Consider the following 18,070-nt stretch of genomic DNA (forward strand, 5'->3'; position numbering starts at 1 on the left):
CATGTGTTAAGACATGAGGAATGACTTCCATGGTACGGGGGTCACAACAAAAGAAATGCACACTATTTTTTTAAAAATCCATCTTTTATTCTACATGTTTGAAAGTTTTACAGTGTGTAGATACATCCTTTAGGAACATTATTTTCATTTCTCCATATAATTTCCATCCCTCTGAACTGCCTTACGTCATCTTGGAACCAGCGCCTGTATACCCGCACGGTAAAATTCTGGACCAACCTGTTGGAGCCACTGTTTGGCAGCGTGCACAAGGGAGTCATCATCTTCAAACCTTGTTCCACGAAGAGAGTCTGTCACTTTCTCAAAGAGATGATAATCACATGGAGCCAGGTCAGGACTGTAAGGCGGGTGTTTCAGTGTTGTCCATCCGAGTTTTGTGATCGCTTCCATGGTTTTTTGACTGACATGTGGCCTTACATTGTCGTGCAATAACAAAACATCCTGCTTTTGCTGATGTGGTCGAACACGACTCAGTCGAGCTTGAAGTTTCTTCAGAATCGTCACATATGCATCAGAATTTATCGTGGTTCCACTTGGAATGATGTCCACAAGCAGGAGTCCTTCCAATCGAAAAACACCGTAGCCATAACTTTTCCAGCAGAGGGTGTGGTTTTGAATTTTTTTTTTCTTGGGTGAATTTTCATGATGCCACTCCATTGATTGCCTCTTCGTCTCTGGTGAAAAATGAAGAAGCCATGCTTCATCACCTGTCACAATTCTTCCAAGAAATTCATCTTCACCATTCTCGTACTGTTCCAAAAGTTCGTTGCCTACAGTTTTTCTTGTTTCTTTGTAAGCCACTGTTAACGTCCTGGGAACCCACCTGGCACAAACCATTTTTAACGCCAACACTTTCAGTATTCTGCAAACACCTCCTTCCTCTATCCCAACGTAGCGTGACAATTCGTTCACTATGATGCGTCTGTAAGTAGTCACCAATTCGTTGACTCGCTGCACATTGCCTGTAGTGTGTGCAGTACGAGGCCTGCTGCTGCCAGGACAATCCTCAATATTGCCGTGCCCGCTTTCATCACGTAACCTGCTTGCCCACCGACTAACTGTACTACGATCGACAGCAACATCTGCCTACACGTTTTTCAACCTCTTGTGGATGTTTCCCACTGTCTCGTTTTCACAGCACAGGAATTCTATGACAACACGTTGCTTCTGACGAACGGCTGTCCCAGTGACCGAGCGGTTCTAGGCGCTACAGTCTGGAACCGCGCGACCACTACGGTCGCAGGTTCGAATCCTGCCTCGGCCATGGATGTGTGTGATGTCCTTAGGTTAGTTAGGTTTAAGTAGTTCTAACTTCTAGGGGACTGATGACCTCAGAAGTTAAGTCCCATAGTGCTCAGAGCCATTTGAACCATTTCTGACGAACGTAAAGTGTAGCAGCCATCTTGAAGACAGGCTGTGAAGGCGCCACTCACGGGAACAGGTTGAACTACGTTTGAAAACAAGCGGGAAGGATGTATCTACACACTGTAAAACTTTCACACATGCGGAATGAAAACAGTATTTTTACAAAAATGGTGTGCATTTGTTTTGGAGTGACCCTCGTACTAGAGGGAGCAGTAGAGGGCAAACACTGTAGAGGAAGACAAAGATTGGAATACATCCAGGAAGTAATTGAGGACGTAGGTTGCAAGCGCTACTCTGAGATGAAGAGATTAGCACACGAGAGGAATTCGTGGCGGGCCGCATCACGCGTCAGAAGACTGATGACGAAATAAAAAGCCTTCGACGTGTGGATGTTGCGTAAAATACGAGTACTACTTGCTATCTGACTGACATTCGGCTTGTCACAAACAAGCAAGCGAGAAAGATAAGAACTGCGAACGGTAATATTGTAAACGCTTACTTACAGCTGCATCTGTCAGCGATAATACGTCTCATTACGTAGGTTGAAGATGGAGGGGGGAGAAAGTAAAGGGAAGGAACTGATGATACCAGCTACATTGGGACTTTATGTGCAATCAGCGGCGGCGAGTGAAAATGTGTGCTGGAACGGGATTCGAACCCGGGACCTCCTGCTTACTAGGCAGTTGCGTAAGCCACTGCGCCACCCGGACACGGTGTTAATCTCAAATGCGCAGAATATCTTGGCACACAATTAGTGACTGCAACAGTGTTACTGTCTTTTAAGAGACACGGCTAACACGATGTGTTAAAATTATCTCTCACGTAACTATCATTGCTTCTTTCGCCAAACTCATTCATAATTCTTTGTGAAATGTGTGGGTTTCATTAACAAGAACTTGGCGTAAAAGCAAATGAATCACGGAATAACTATTGTACAATGTCTATAGGATGTTTTACATACACAAATGTGATGTTCGGACACGGAATTCATCTATACCGGTACTGACCTTGAGGTATGAGCGAAAAAAATGTGAAATTTGCTGAAGGTAAAACAATATTAGACTCGTACATTAGATTGAACAGGTCTCTGCTTTGGGGGTACGTAAGTTGCAGTTGATGGACTTGTACAAATGGCTCTGAGCACTATGCGACTTAACTTCTAAGGTCATCAGTCGCCTAGAACTTAGAACTAATTAAACCTAACTAACCTAAGGACATCACACAGGATTCGAACCTGCGACCGCAGCGGTCACGCGGTTCCAGACTGAAGCGCCTATAACCGCACGGCCACACCGGCCGGCTGGACTTGTACAGTGCCTCAGTCTCGAACATTTGATAAAGAAGATCCGAAGAGCTGTGGCGGGTTCGATTAGTAAGCGGGAAAGCTACGCTGAGATGTTTGTCCAACTCTCACTAGAAAAAGAGACGTGCATCACGGTGTGATTTGATGCCAAAATTAGGAGAGCATACATAGAAGAGTCGGCCAAAATCGCTTCGTCCTACACATATGTCGCGAAAACACTATGGAGGTAAAATTAGAGAGATTTGAGCTTACTCGGGAGCTTAGCAACAGTATTGACGTAGATGTAAAATGTGGAATCTGCACACAAACTAATTTGGCGTGTTCTACATAGTATAAGCTGGTAGTCGAAGGCAAGCGATGACGCAAAACATATCCTGGGAACAGCGCAAAATTTGGAAAGAAGTTACATTCACACGGAAATAATATAACAAGCGGGTAAAAGTCAAGTGTTTGCAGAAATCTATGAGGGATACGCAGTATATATTATTTATTAAAAGTTATGCTGGAGAAGAAAATATCAGGAGAGTCATGACTTAGATGTTTACTCTCTTTAAACCAATAATCATCAGCTGCAAGAAAATACCATGTACAGTTCCGTAGGAGCAACTATAAAGTGAAAAATAAAATAAATTGCAGTAGTTGTAGGCGTGATGACGCAGAGCTTTCTCATTATATTAGCCGTTTCCATGTACGAACGACTTTTTTGAGTGCTCACACTTTAAATCTGTGTCCAGACTGACACGATAGCTGTGCAGAAGAGTCTGCAACTGCTGAAGTTTATGGTGTAGATAGACGCGGGAAGCTCGAGTGTGTAAGGCTATTCTAACCACCGCTATGCGGAGAGATACGCCAAGAAAAAAAAATCATTCCTTGCCGTCAGAGCTCCACCTAATTTATCCCCAAAGTAGAGCAAGCACTCTATCGTGGAGTGATATGTAAGAACTACAGATTGACCCTCCAAGTTTTTATTGTCGTACCTTTCCTGTATATGAATACAATGCACAGCACGATTTTATCACGTTTGATTGCACGCATTTTATTTCTACTTAGGTACTATATACTATGACGTACTCATTGTTTTATTACCCACTGGTTCAGTATAAGTCCTTCTTTTAAACGTTAGTGCTGTAGTTGCGCGGCTGCTCCATTTCCAATGTTTTACTCGGTGTTATCTGTAGGCTTGAATTTCTCATAACGCTATTCTTTCCTTTTCACGCCTGGTTTTCCATTTATATGCAAACGAACCTTGTCGGTTTGTAATAGCCGATTCAACGCAGTGAAAATTTGGAAAAAAGTTATAGTGGATGCAGAAAGACTCTGTTCACGTGCACTGCGAAGTTGTGTCCTCTTAAATGACAGATAGTAAGTCTTTGTTGATATCTAAGCTACAGTAGAGGGATGGATAGGGAGAGAGGAAATTACTTATGCCTCGTGATATTATGAATACATTCTCTGTATTCTCCTAACATGAAGGACGCGAATTCCAACCTCCATAGTGTGTGTCATACATAGGTGAACAACCGAATGCTGCAATGGCAATCATGTTTGCTGGATGCGAAATGGTGAAATGTGTCTTCTACAAAACTGAAACATCGTTTGAAAAATACTTTAGATACAAAATACTTCAGGTAATAGCGGTAACGTGGATGAAAATAATTATCATTATCTCCGTAGACCACACTGGAGTGCGAACCTCCTATAGTGATTGTGTATCACTATCAAAAAGCAATAAATGACATCACATGAAAACTTACACTTACGCCGACAGCTATACAGGAACCACTGATCCATCAGTAAGCGCTATGTTCCCAATCACTATAGACCAGGGGTTCCCAACAAAATTTTCTCCAGGACCCCTCATCGAGCATGATTGGTACCTTGTCAGATCACAGTATCAACTACCTAAAAAAGCCAAATTAAGAGTCTTATTATACGTTTTCTATTTTTGGTACTTAGAAAAAACATTGACATATTCCTTATTGAAAAAAATATTGAGCTTAAAACTTTTTCCATTTAGCCACCATTGTTATTGTTAAATTTTTTATTATTGCTCAAAATCTTTGTCTTCAAATCTGAGTGTTGAGTATAACAAACTCCTGAGTGTATTGGTCTTTCAAGTGTACTACACTTGAGATTGCATTGAGTAGACGTGTGAAAAATAAGAAAACACTAATTTCTTGCAAGGTATTATTTATTTGAAAAAATACAGTTACAACAGACTACTCTATCAGAAGCGGCCAAAACAAAAAAAATCTGTTATCATACGAAATATATGTAATATATTTTTTATTCTAATAGCATCTTGCCGGCCCCTTCTGGCATAGCTCGCGGACCCCTGGGGGTCCGCGGACCACCTATTGGGAACCATTGCTATAGAGTATTGTGGTATTTAAGAATTATTCAAATTACTGTTGATGCTCCATACAGAAATCTGCTTTAAAGCAGCTGTAGCATATCGATACAGCAGTAAGTTAATTTCTCCCTTGTCCTCGTGTGACCGAGTGTACTCTTTTCTGTTCAAGACATCTAAACGAGGTTTTCGGCACGTGACAGCAGGCAGAGGAGCCCGTAATGTTGTTGCATGTTTAATACACTTGGCGCTTGTATCAACTGAAATACTGAAACAAGTACAGCTTTTTAAGTAGGACGAATACTTTTTCAATTACTTTAAAGCTCTTGAAAAGATGAGTTCATAGTCGTCAAGAAATCATCAGTTTGACATTGTAGGGGAGTGGGGAGGGTAAAAATTGTGAAGACATCAAGCAGGTAGCTTACAACAGCTGTGCAGAGAGGAAAAGGCATGCAGAAGATAGATAAGCTTGGAGAGTTGTACCAGACTGGGCTTCGGACTTACGAGAACTACGAAAGATCAGTATACTCATATTTTCAAGCACTTCGGACAGTCGTTACAGAAATATATCGTACCATTACAAACCATTGCTTCAGTAATCTCAGTTGATACAATAGTTAAGTGGATTAAACTTGCAAAGAATTACGTGACCCCCTGCGTACTATTGTACAGTGTGTTCCAGAGAGAATGGTCTATATTCAGGTATATTACAGGGACGGTCATTTGAAGCAAAAAACTACATACGGTCTTATGCCATGCTCCAAATGGTTTCCTCGATAGAGCAAATTTAATGTACACTATTATTTATTTTCTATATTGTTCAGTACATCGTAAGGTTTAAATATGTAAGATAGTTAGTAAACATAACAACATGCGTTTTACAAAGTATCAATTAAAATGTGCACTCTAACACATTTACCTCTAAACATTGTCGTAAATGTCATATTACAGCTGTTGTACAGTTTGCAATAAGTGTTCGAATATATCACCGCCAACTTCAGTGCATTTGTGCACTCTTGGGAGAAAATGTGTTGCTTGTCTGAGTGCCTCTGCAGGTTCCTTAATGAAGGCAGCAGTGTCCATGATGCGACCAAGCACCTCAGACTTCATCCAGCCCCATAAACAAAGGTCCGACGACCTTTGTGGCAGATTAATTGTACTACCACGACCAGTCCAGCGAATGAGATAAGTGCGGTTGAGATATTTACTCACATGTATGGGAAAACGTGCAAAGGCTCTGTCGTGATGGAAGTACATTGCAGTCCGCGTTGCGAAGGACGTGTCCTCAAGGTGTTCAGCAAACGAATTTTCAAAAAATTAAAATAATCCTTTCCCGTCAACAACGAGGTAGTTTTGGGTAGAATAAAACGTCAAAGAAGTTGGGTCGATAAGACACGTATATGGGTGCCACTTGCGCTAAAATAAATGTACATTATTCCATTTGGAATAGAGTATATGCCCAAGGGAAGTTTCTTGCTTGAAATGAGCGTTCCTGTCATAGATATTGATCTTTCTTCCTGGGGCACCCTGTATGTTGAAAACTTCGTTACGATATCTTGAACGGTTACTAAAAGAAACGGGGTGTAAGTTTTTGCTGAGTCGCCGTGTACGGTGTATTGTTTCTTTAGTTGGCTTTTATTCAGTTGCAGCGTTAACCACCATACTGCTTTAATGTTAGAAGGGTCACTGCTATCTGGAGTTGCTCCAAGGAATGTCTTCATTTATTGTCAGAGCTTTTAGAAGATGCAAGAAATCTACTAGACTGCCCACAGCCTAAATTACTCTTGCCCATCGTCTTCTGGATTATTGCTGCGTGGTACGAGATTCTTACCAGATGGAATTGATTGAGAACATCGAAAATTTCGAAGAAGAGCAGCGCATTTTTCACTATCACGGAACAGAGGAGAGAGTGTCGCGGATATGATACACGACTTTGGGAGGCAATCATGAAAATAAAGGCTTCTTTCGTTGCGGCGTGATCTTTTCACAAAATTTCAGTAGCCAACTTTCTCTTCCGAATATGAAAATATTTTGTTGACTTTCGCCTATATACAGGCAAATGACGGTCGTGATAAAATAAAGCAGAGTTCGCACGGAAAGATTTAATTGTTAATTTTGCCCACATGCTGTTCCAGAGGCGAACGGTCGAGATACAGTCTAAAAATGGTTTTACGAACACTCTGCCAAACATATAAGTGTGAATTGTAAAGTAGTGGCGTAGGTATGGATTCTCACGGAACGTTATGTTAAACCGCCCGATGCTACCGAATGCCAACTCAAAACTGTGTGATGAAAGCGTGACTATAGTGGCACACAAAGGTATCTCATACCGCCGAAAGTGTCTGTCGCGCCAACGTGGTAAGATACGCTGTGCCCCATCGGCGCGCCGCAGCCAGGTAGACGAGGCGTATCACCCCGCCGGCTGACCTCGGCAGCCGCCTTGATCGCTGACGAGGCTCTGGTCTAGCAGCTGCCTCGGCATAACCACGGCCCGCCGTTGGTCAGTGGTAATACGGGTCAGTTCGAATCGCGCCAAAACCGTAACAATGTGGTCTTGAAAAAATTCTGTTTCCAAGGAAGTGGGAAGAAAATGACGTTATCCTTAACCTTAAACACTGAGTTACTTCACAAGAGAGATAGAGTATTTCCGTTTCATGTTATTTTGAAAGTTACGGATTGTAGAAAGGGAATACAATCGAAATAAAACTGGAATACTACGGTTAGCAGAGGCTCACTACAAAAGTGGTGGGCACTTCAAAACAGCTAACGGCGATACATACGCTACTGGCCACTAAAATTGCTGCACCACGAAGATGACGTGCTACAGACGCGAAATTTAACCGAAAGGAAGAAGATGCAGTGATATGCAAATGATTAGCTTTTCAGAGCATTCACACAAGGTTGGCGCCGGTGGCGACACCTACAACGTGCTGAAATGAGGAAAGTTTCCAACCGATTTCTCATACACAAACAGCAGTTGACCGGCGTTGCCTGGTGAAACGTTGTTGTGATACCTCGTGTAAGGAGGAGAAATGCGTACCATCACGTTTCTGACTTTGATAAAGGTTTCGTGACATCGCGGTGAACGCACATTGGAAGCGTGTATTGCTCATCGCCATACTGGCGTATCACCCGGCGTGATGGTATGGGGTGCCATTGGTTACACGTCTAGGTCACCTCTTGTTCGCATTGACGGTACTTGAACAGTGGACGTTACATTTCAGATGTGTTACGACCCGTGGCTCTACTCTTCATTCGATCCCTGTGAAACCCTACCTTTCAGCAGGATAATGTACGACCGCATTTTGCAGGTACTGTACGGGCCTTTCTGGATACAGAAAATGTTCGACTGCTGCCCTGGCTAGCACATTCTCCAGATCTCTCACCAATTGAAAACGTCTGGTCAATGGTGGCCGTGCAACTGGCTCGTCACAATACGTCAGTCACTACTCTTGATGAACTGTGGTATCGTGTTGAAGCTGCACGGGCAACTGTACCTGTACACGCCATCCAAGCTCTCTTTGACTCTATTCCCAGGCGTATCAAGGTCGTTATTACGGCCAGAGGTGGTTGTTCTGGGTACTGATTTCTCAGGATCTATGCACCCAAATTGCGTGAAAATGTAATCACATGTCAGTTCTAGTATAATATATTTGTCCAATGAATACCCGTTTATCATCTGCATTTCTTCTTGGTGTAGCAATTTTAATGGCCAGTAGTGTATATTGCTCTAGTTGATCAGTGGTGTTGCCTTGTTAGTACATAACGGATAGAATGCTGCAGTAATGGATTAAAGTCTGTCAGCGACCGAATAATACCAATGAAATTCAGCACTAGACCTTGCAAGCTGAATGTTATACAAGAATTTCCTACAACTTCAGCAGCTGATGATGAAGAGATGGAAGAATTTTATGAGTCTCTTTCCAACTTCCTCGAGTCATACCCAAAAAGAAAGATATCGCAGCGCTAAGATAGGAAAATGGAGCTCATCAAATAAAGTACATGGCTGTCACAGCTTAGGTAAAAGAAATGTTCGTTAAGATCTACTGCTTCAGCTCTGTCACGAAAGTAAGTTTGTTATTACCAACACCTGCTTACAACACCATCCACAAAGACATTATTATCGGGACCTCACCAGGTACAAATTACCGTAATCAGTTGGCTATGCTTTGAACTTGTGATTGGCTTAAAATGGAATGTTTCGTTAAAAACAGTAAGACACTTTCAGGTGCCGACTGTGGTCCTGACCCTCATTTTCTGTATCCTGAACAGAGGATGTAGCTGCCGAAAGGTAAAGGGACGCCTCCAAAAGCAAGAAGACGAGAGCAAAAGAATGAAACTGATTTTTTTGAGGAATCTAGTCCAAGAATACTTTCGACCGATCTATGAGACATTGATATCTGCAGAGAAATGGAATTTCTCGGTTGAGACATTAGTTACAGCAGCTGCAAAAAGTAGTCAAGGGTAGAGAAAGGGAAGGAATAAAAATTTATAGCTTACTAACTTAATCATATAATTCACTGAGAATAGGAAAGTGCTGAGAGTGAGAGAATTACAGTGAACTCGGCAGTACCTCAAGTTGTTGTTGTTGTTGTGATCTTCAATCCGAAAACTGGTTTGATACAGCTCTCCATGATACTCTGTGCTGTGCCAGTCTCTTCATCTCCAAATTATTACTGCGACCTCCGCCTTTGTGAATCTGCTTACTGCCCTCCACGCTTCCGTCTAATACTAAATTAGTGATCCCCTGATGCCTCAGAATGTGTCGTATCAACCGATCCCTTTTTTGGTCAAGTTGTGCCCCAAATTTCTTGTCTCCCGATTCTGTTCAGTACTTCATCATTTGTTACATGATCGACCCATCAAATCTTCAGCATTCTTCTGTAGCACCACATTTCGTAAGCCTCTGTTCTATTTTCATCTAAACAGTTTATCGTCCATGTGTCATTTTCATACATGGCTACAATCCATACAAATACTATCAGAAAAGACTTCCTGACACTTAAAACTATATTCGATGTTAACAAATTTCTCTTCTTCAGAAATGTTTTCTTGCCATTGCCAGTAAACATTTTATATCCTCTGTACTTCGGACATCATCAGTTTTTTGTTGCCCGAATACCAAAAATTATTTAATCCTTTTAAGTATCTCGTTCCGTAATCTGATTCCCTTAGCATCACCTGATTTTATTCGACTTCACTCCATTATCCTCCTTTTGCTTTTGCTGACATTCATCTTATGTCCTCCTTTCAAGACACTGTCCATTCCGTTCATCTGTTCTCCCAAGTCGTTTGCTGTCTGACAGAATTACGATGTCATCGGCAAACTTCAAGAGCTTTTTATTTCTCCTCCCTGAACTTAAATTCATCTCCAAGTTTCTCTTTTGTTTCCTTTACTGCTTATTCAATGTACTTACTGAATAACATCGGGGATGGGCTACAACGCTGTCTCACTCCCGTTTCAACCACTGCCTCCCTTTCATGCCCCTCGACTCGTGTAACTGCCGCCAGGTTTCTGTAGAAGTTGTAAACAGCCTTTCGCTTCCTGTATTTAACACCTGATATCTTCAGAACTTCAAAGAGAGTATTCCACTCAACACTGTCAAAAGTTTTCTGTGAGTCTACAAATGCTATAAATGTAGGTTTGTCTTTGCATAACCTATCTTGTAAGGTAAGCCGTAGGATCAGTATTGCCCCGCGCGTTCCTGTGTTTCTCCGAAATCCAAATCGATCTTCCCTGAGGTCAACTTCTATCAGTTTTTCCATTCTTCTGTAAGGAAATCGTGTTAGTATTTTGCAACCACGACTTATTAAACTGGTAGTTCAGTAATTTTCACACCTGTCAGCAACTGCTTTCTTTGGAATTGGAATTACAAAATTCTTCTTGAAGTTTGAGGACATTTCGCCTGTCTGATACATCTTGCGCACCAAATGGAAGAGTTCTGTCATGGCTGGCTCTCCCAACGCTATCAGCAGTTCTGACGGATTATCGTCTACTCCCGAGGCCTTATTTCGACTTACACCGCAGGTTGTTGGCGTTAATACGGGGAAATTACCAAGGAGAAACAAATAATTACATCATTGAAACATGTGAGAGAATTGATTTTCCAGGATTACAGTGAGACCAAATGCATGTTCAGTGAAATAAAGAAACTTACAGGACCCTTCAAACCAAAAACATTGTTTGTAGAAGATGAAGATGGCAAAGTTCTAACCAACAGAATTAGCTGTTGGTCGGTGGAGAACATACTGAAATATGTTGTGCACGCATAAAAATGGAAAACTTGGTCGGTCAAACATTCCAGTAGTAAAGCGACGTAACATCTTACAAGAAGTAGCCCGAAAGGCTGTAGCTAAAGTAAAAAATAAGAAAAGCACTGATCGTATTACTCCCAAAATGAGCAAATCATCAGGAGGTAGGGATTTGTAAATCATGTATGAAGTATTTAACAGGATATGGAGCAATGGAACTTGGATAGAAGACTGGTCTATGTCGGTAATGATTCCATTTCATAAGAAAGGAAACACACAGCGTTGGGAGAACTAAAAAACCATTTCATCGAGTTCAAATACCATCAAGATTTTTCTCTCATCCATGAACGCCTGAGTATCTGCTTGGATACAGAAATACCAACGGAGCCAGCTAATTGAAAAACGTAGAGAAATCAATATGCTTTCGACTGTGTTCGGTGGAAATTACTGTGGAGCGTGTTAGCAGAAATTAACGTTCCTGGTCGTCTTGTTATCCTAATCAGAATCCTGTAATAGCAAGGCAGTAATGCGACTGGATAAGACTAATTCACGTTCTTCTAAATCATTTAAAGGCACCAGTGACGCATTCTATCGCCAGTTCTATTTAACGTCTATGGAGAACATGTTATTAGAAAAAATCTTCATGGCTGGATTGGTAGGATCCGGATTGGAGGACGAAGAATCAGTAATTTAAGATTTGCTGATGACACTATACTGTGCACAGAATCACGAGTGGCAATGAAGGAACTACTGGATAGTGTTAAGAGAGAAAGTGACCAACTTAGATTGTCCGAAATAACAAGAAGACAAAGATAATGGTAACTGACAGAAGTGAGTCAGTGCCAGCCTTTGGTGTACTACTGGAATGTGAAGAAGCTAATTACTTTTTGTATCTAGGCTCAGTGGTTCAGAAATAGGATGGGTCATATACAGGAAACATGACGTAAAATTGTTCTGGGCAGGGATGCTGCATCAAAGCCGACGGTGATTTGGAAAGACCGAGCCATAACCAGACATACTAAATCGAAAGTGCTGAAATCTCTGGTATTTCCAGTTTTCCTCTATAGCGCTCAAATGTGAACAATAACTGAAGGGAACAGCAAAAGAGCTGATGCTTCTGAGACGTCGACATATAGGAGGTTACTGAGAATATTATGGCTGGACAAGGGAACCAACAGATCAATTCTTCCCTGGCACAGAGTTGAGAAGAGGTTGTCCATTATTTGTTTGTCCAGTATTTGTTTCCAGTGAATCCTACATTTCTTTGGTCACATAGTTCGGTGATAGGAGGGAACTTGAAAAGTATGATCATCCAAGGCAAAGTCGAAGGATAAACGATTCCGATTAATACCGTCGAGACGACGGCTGGACCAGGTACAGGAGAAGACATACCTTCTACTCCGCGATACAAAAGACCGGGATAATGGAATAGACTGTTTTATGGGTCACCAACTTTCAACTATGAAAGACGGAGTGGTGGTGATGATGATGATGATGATGATGTAATTTTGAAAACTTACAAGTCAACGAAGTGCAAACCTAGAGTAGTTGGGTCTCACTTCTATACAATACTCAGCCACACATGGAAGTGTCCCTTGTAATAACCTGTGAAAATAAACTACTTGAAGGAAAAAAAAATATTTTGCACCACACTCATGACTTGTGTAGTTTTTTAATTTTCTTTTCGGGTAACCATTTCTCATTACTCTTTTCACTACAGGATATTACTATGTGCAACAACGAGTGTAATGGAGGTAAAGGTAAAACTCCACAAAGTACAAAAGGAATGAAGATCAGGGTTTGACGTCACGTCGATTTGAGATCATTAGAGGCGTAGCAAGGATGGGGAAGGAAATCGACCCTGCATCTCCAAAGGAACCATCCCGGCATTTGCGTAGAGCAATTTAGGGAAATCATGGAAAACCTAAATCTGGATGTTCGGACGCGAATGAGAACCGTCGTCCTCCAGAATGCGATGCCAGTATGCTGACCACTGCGCGATTCGCTCGGTGCTGTCAGGGCGGTTGAGTAGGACGCGCTGTGTCTTAAATCATATACCAAATATAACATAGACCGCGCATGTCTCTATCACTGCCGTGTTAACGCTTGAAACCTACATGTAAGTCACGTGACTAGGAGCAGAAAGCGGAATTCCTGTCACTACGCACTGTGTGAAGAGGAGCTAACCGCTACAGTTTTTCTCATTTACAGTTGAAATCAAGCATTGATTTTGACAATTCAACGAACTGTAGTACTACTCTTAAAATGTAGTTGTGCAGTTAACCTAGTTTCTCCGGAATTCCTGATAATAAAGCAGTGGTTATAGTTTTTACATGTGGTCAAGTTGAAAAGTATTGACAGGTTGAAAAGTATTGATAGTTCTTTTAACAAGCGACAGAATGACTGCTCTTTAGTGAATACTTGTTTTCTATTTGCACTGTGAATTCTTGTAGTTCGCCACTTCCAGGAAAGTGGAAGACAAAATAAGTTTCCAGCGCAGCATTAGTTTTCTAAAGATTTCACAAGAATATGTGTGAAATGCTTTAGTAAGCTTTTGTAAGAAAGAAAATTCGTGTATGTGCATAATGTCAGGTATTTACACAAAATAAGCACGCTTGTTTTCTGACTTTTGCTTAATCCAGTACAGATACCGCCGATATCAAGATAGGAAGCGTAATGCGTTACGGAACGCTGATTATACTGGTGTAGTGAGCCAAATATTAACGATATGTCGTCTAAAAATCTTAGTCATTCACCAAGATTTACATTCCTGGAAATTGAAATAAGAACACCGTGAATTCATTGTCCCAGGAAGGGGAAACTTTATTGACACATTCCTGGGGTCAGATACATCACATGATCACACTGACAGAACCACAGGCACATAGACACAGGCAACAGAGCATGCACAATGTCGGCACTAGTACAGTGTATATCCACCTTTCGCAGCAATGCAGGCTGCTATTCTCCCATGGAGACGATCGTAGAGATGCTGGATGTAGTCCTGTGGAACGGCTTGCCATGCCATTTCCACCTGGCGCCTCAGTTGGACCAGCGTTCGTGCTGGACGTGCAGACCGCGTGAGACGACGCTTCATCCGCTCCCCACACCATGAAGCCGGGTGTTGGCCCTGTGTGCCTCAGTCCTATGCAGTCCTGATTGTGGCGCTCACCTGCACGGCGCCAAACACGCATACGACCATCATTGGCACCAAGGCAGAAGCGACTCTCATCGCTGAAGACGACACGTCTCCATTCGTCCCTCCATTCACGCCTGTCGCGACACCACTGGAGGCGGGCTGCACGATGTTGGGGCGTGAGCGGAAGACGGCCTAACGGTGTGCGGGACCGTAGCCCAGCTTCATGGAGACGGTTGCGAATGGTCCTCGCCGATACCCCAGGAGCAACAGTGTCCCTAATTTGCTGGGAAGTGGCGGTGCGGTCCCCTACGGCACTGCGTAGGATCCTACGGTCTTGGCGTGCATCCGTGCGTCGCTGCGGTCCGGTCCCAGGTCGACGGGCACGTGCACCTTCCGCCGACCACTGGCGACAACATCGATGTACTGTGGAGACCTCACGCCCCACGTGTTGAGCAATTCGGCGGCATGCCCACTATACGCCCTCGCTCAAAGTCCGTCAACTGCACATACGGTTCACGTCCACGCTGTCGCGGCATGCTACCAGTGTTAAAGACTGCGATGGAGCTCCGTATGCCACGGCAAACTGGCTGACACTGACGGCGGCGGTGCACAAATGCTGCGCAGCTAGCGCCATTCGACGGCCAACACCGCGGTTCCTGGTGTGTCCGCTGTGCCGTGCGTGTGATCATTGCTTGTACAGCCCTCTCGCAGTGTCCGGAGCAAGTATGGTGGGTCTGACACACCGGTGTCAATGTGTTCTTTTTTCCATTTCCAGGAGTGTACATCCAAGGACCAACATCCATCCTAACTTGCAACTTATGGAAATACCTCTTAAAGTACTTTAAAATAGTTCACTTACGCAAATGAGATTTTCGTCACTGTACCTAACCTGTAGATTAAGAAAACAATACAAATCTGAGCATATGTGAAGGCTGTTGCTTCTGCATCTAGTGAAAAGCACAACATTTGATCTGTAACAAAAATGTCAAATTGTGCAGTATAAGTGCGTAATGACATGCTCGGCTTCGTGCTCCGGGTCCTAGCCGCGCGGGATTAACCGAGCGGTCGTGGCGCTGCAGTCATGGACTATGCGGCTGGTCGCGGCGGGGGTTCGAGTCCTCCCTGGGGTATGGGTGTGTGTGTTTGTCATTAGGATAATTTAGGTTAAGTAGTGTGTAAGCTTAGGGACTGATGACATTAGCAGTTAAGTCCCATAAGATTTCACACACATTTGAACATTTGCTCCGAGTCACGTGACTTAGAAGTTGGTTTCAGTAAAATGACGTCATGCTCACTCTGTCACCAAATGACTATGCGGACAGGTTGGGCAGCAATCTGCGGGTGTTTGCTGATGATGTGGTGTACGGGAAAGTGTCGAAGTTCAGGGATTGTAAGAGGATACAAGATGACAGACAAAATTTGTAGTTGATATGAATAATGGCAGCTAGCTCTAAATGTAGAGAAATGTTTGTTAATTCGTATGAGTCGGAAAAACAAACGTGAAGTCTTCGGTTACAGCATTAGTTGTCCTGCTTGACATAGTCACGTCATTTAAACATCTGGGCGTAACGTTGCAAAGTGATGTGAAATGGAAAGAGCGTATGAGCATTGTGCTATTGAAGTTAAATGATCGACTTTGATTAATTGGGAGAAATTTAGGAAACTGTGGTTCATCTGTAAAGGAGGCAGCATGTATGACGCTGTTGCGACCTACTCATTAATACTGCTCGAATGTTTGGGATATGCACGAGGTCAGATTAGATGGACATCGAAGCATTTCAGAGGCGGATTGCTAGATTTGTTGCCAGTAAGTTTGGGTAACACACAAGTATTACGGAGATTCTTCGGGAACTCGAATGGGACTCGCTTGGGGGAAGGCAGCATTCTTTCCGAGGAACTCTGCTGAGAAAATTTAGAGAACCGACACTTGAAATTGACTGCAGAACGATTCTACTGCCGCAGTCACAAATTTGGCGTAAGGACCAAGAAGATAAACATGCGAGAAATTAGGGGTTATACGGAGGCATATACGGGGTATCAAAAAGTCGATATAAATTTGAAAACTTAATAAACCTCGGAATAATGTAGATAGAGAGGTAAAAATTGACACACATGCTTGGAATTACATGGGGTTTTATTAGAACAAAAAAAAAAACGAATTTCACAAAATGTCCGACAGATGGCGCTGGACAGCGAAACTGTTACCTTGACGGGTGAGAGGTACGCCGATATGTTACATACAGAATCGCATCGTCCCCAGCCTGGCTGATAAACACCTGCTGGAACGTACGATGTTTATGCAGGTTGGCGCTCCACCCCATATTGCTAGACGCGTGAACGATCTCTTGCACGAGTCGTTCGGTGATGATCGTGTGCTCAGCCGCCACTTTCGTCATGCTTGGCCTCCCAGGTCCCCAGACCTCAGTCCGTGCGATTGATTATTGGCTTTGGGGTTACCTGAAGTCGCAAGTGTATTGTGATCGACCGACACCTCTAGGGATGCTGAAGGACAACATCCGACGCCAGTGCCTCACCATAACTCCGGACATGCTTTACAGTGCTGTTCACAACATTATTCCTCGACTACAGCTATTGTTGACGAATGATGGTGGACATATTGAGCATTTCCTGTAAAGAACATCATTTTTGTTTTGTCTTACTTTGTTATGCTAATTATTGCTATTCTGATCAGATGAAGGGCCATCTGTCGGACATTTTTTGAACGTTTGTATTTGTTTTGTTCTACTTAAACCACATGTCATTCCAAGCATGTGTGTCAATTTGTACCTCTCTATCTACGTTATTCCGTAATTTATTCAGTTTTCAAATTTATACTTTCTTTTCGATCACCCGGTAGATAGTCCTTTTTTGCTCGCTCTATTTACGAGTGGAGCAGGAAAGGAAATTCTCAGTGGCATTTACTTTCATTAGAATCCAAATCAGCCAAATACTGCTATTATTTCATCAAATTAGATGCCGAACCGCATGTGGTTCGAAAGACAAACCTCCAATATTCAGAGATTGCTTTAGGCAGGAAATCCGTATAAGTGGGAGGCTTCGTGTGGGTACAGAATGTGCCGGGAAGCGTTTGCGTAGCAGTCAGGCAGATGGACACAGCGTCTCAAAGAGAGACGTTTCCGAAAACGGCTGGATTTATGCGCAGAGGAGGGACATCTCCAAGCGTTGGAAGAGTGGGCGGCGACGACGCGATAATGCATCCAGTTCCAGCTGAGGCCGAGCTTCTCCAAACGCAATTTGTCAGGACGGTCAACGTTGGGGATTACGCTCTCGCCGGATTAGAGAGGCAGTCTGCGCCTTCGGATTACGAATGTTCCATGAAGAGTAGCCGGCGTCGCCTCTTTCGGGGATTAGTCGCCGTACGGACGCCGGAGAGGGAAACACATTTGTGCCCTGGAGCGTTCTGACGCTGCGAGATACTGGAAAATAACAGTGCTTACTATACCCGTAACCCACGCCAAAGCAGTAGCTTTCGTCCACGAGGAAGGCATTTCGAGTACTGGTGTTGAAAGTAATTTTCAGCAGCTCGTTGTTTCGAGGAGTTTCAGTTTCCCTTACGTGACAAATGTAGTGCTTTAATTACAGAATATAATTTCGTACCTTAATCTTTCTTTCTTACAGTATT

General features: G+C 43.0%; 1 protein-coding gene across 1 annotated transcript in view; it reads left to right on the top strand.

The window, feature by feature from the left end:
* LOC124788853 (mucin-4) overlaps positions 1–18,070 on the top strand; it is a 258,570-nt gene that overhangs the window by 66,250 nt on the left and 174,250 nt on the right. The window lies entirely within an intron of this gene.

This window comes from Schistocerca piceifrons, chromosome 3 (assembly GCF_021461385.2).
Source record: "Schistocerca piceifrons isolate TAMUIC-IGC-003096 chromosome 3, iqSchPice1.1, whole genome shotgun sequence".
In the NCBI taxonomy this organism is placed as follows: domain Eukaryota; kingdom Metazoa; phylum Arthropoda; class Insecta; order Orthoptera; family Acrididae; genus Schistocerca; species Schistocerca piceifrons.